At 43.8% G+C, this 1,899-nt stretch overlaps 1 pseudogene; it reads left to right on the top strand.

The window, feature by feature from the left end:
• Nucleotides 1-623: 623 nt before the first annotated feature.
• LOC133048568 (abl interactor 1-like) lies at nt 624-1,619 on the top strand (annotated as a pseudogene).
• The last annotated feature ends 280 nt before the right edge of the window (nt 1,620-1,899 follow it).

Below are 1,899 nucleotides of genomic sequence, written 5' to 3' on the forward strand. Positions count from 1 at the left end.
TGATAGTTTTTAGTTTTCTTCTTTTTGATTGGCAAGTTGGTAGGCGAGTTGAATATGTCTCAAGATACTATTTTGAATTGGGGCAAATAGACATTCTAATGATTTTGTTATTAACTGTTCTACACTCTCATGAAAAAGTTCTCCAGTGCCTGAGGCATTTTATGTATTAAAGGGCTTCCCTGGTGACTAGTGGTAAAGAATCCACCTGCCAATGCAGGAGACTCCAGTTGATCCCTGGGTCAGGAAGATCCCCTAGAGTAGGAAATGGCAACCCACTCTTACCTGGAGAATCCCATGGACTGTAGCCTGGCGAGCTACAGTCATTGGGGTCACAGAGAGTTGGACAGGACTTAGGTACTAAACAACATCAACAACAGCTATTAAAAGTTGAGACCAGCAGTATTTCTGTAAAAAGTTGATCTATCCTGGAGGCGTCTGCACAGTCGATGGAGGAAGGTGGAGAGAGTGAGGAGGAAGAGGAGAAGGTGAGGTTCCACGATACCCAGTTGGAGGGTGGGCAGGCAGTTTGTATCCAGTTTGTGATGTGATGGTAGCCTCCATGGACCTTGCTGCTGCCTTTGTCTCTGTTTAACAGGAGAGGAAGCATTGCAGAGGGGTGGAAAATGGCAGAACTGCAGATGTTACTAGAGGAGGAAATCCCCTTTGGCTAGAGAAAGGGAAATCCCCTTTGGCCCTGCTAGAAGGTTACCAGAACCTGACCTGGGTGGCAGGCTACTGCGAAAACAACTACATAGAGCTACTAGACAAGAGAAAAGCTTTAGGAGAGACCAAAGCCTACACAATCCTATCCCTAGCTAGTCTTGCTTATCAAATAAATGCATTAGTTAACAATGCTCCAATTGCTAGATATCCAAGCCTCTCAGCTCTAGATAATGGAGTTTTCCATCAGACTGGACATTTGTAAACAGAAAGTGGCTCAAGGAGAGATTAGTATTTTGACCACAAATAAGAATATATCAAGAACGTACAAAATAATAGCTCATGCAAGTATGGAGCCTCCTGTAAGGTATGTTCGGAAACCTACCGACCGTACAGTTCTGGATGACGTGAGCCATGGTGTCGAGCATGGAAATAACCAGCTCGCAAGAACTGGCACACTGTCAAGAACAATTCCTACTACTCAGAAACCACCATACCCTCCCATGTCAGGCTGCGGAACGTCGGGATGAAATATTCCTTACAAAACCCTGGAACCCGTTCAGTCTCCAACAGTTCTTAATGACTACATGACAAGTCCTGCTAGGTTTGGAAGTCAACCTAGTCCAGCAGGAGAGTTTCTTTATAAGTCAGAGACTAGGGACACACAGTGGCAGCAACAGGATTGGCATTCCCATCACCATGCCTACACCCTCACCACCCACTATTGGACCAGTTACTGATAGTACAACTCCACCACTGATACTCCACTGGATGACATTCCCATGTTTGACGGCTCCGCCACCACTGAATTATGAAGTTGAGAAGGCTGCTGCAGTTCATATAATGACCCATATGCAGTTGGAGATCCTGATTGGGTGCCCAAGAATTATATTGAGAAAGGTGAGATACAGGCATCATTGAATTGCTACAAAGGGAAAGAACTCATTATAGTATTTTAGAGCTGGTCCAATGTTCTCCACCTTTTAAATAGTCTTTTAAGCCAAGATGATTTAGTTCCCATACATTCCTAACATGAAGTGAGCATTCTTTATTTTTTATTAATTTTTAATTGGAGTATAGTTGATTGACAATGTTGTGTTAGATTCTGGTATACAGCAAAGTGATTCAGTTTATGTGTGTGCATGCTCAGTCACCTCTGACTCTTTGTGACCCCGTGGACTGTTAATCCATCAGACTCCTCTGTCCATGAGATTTCCTAGGCAAAAATACTGGAGTGGG

This window comes from Dama dama, chromosome 29 (assembly GCF_033118175.1).
Source record: "Dama dama isolate Ldn47 chromosome 29, ASM3311817v1, whole genome shotgun sequence".
Classification (NCBI taxonomy): Eukaryota; Metazoa; Chordata; class Mammalia; order Artiodactyla; family Cervidae; genus Dama; species Dama dama.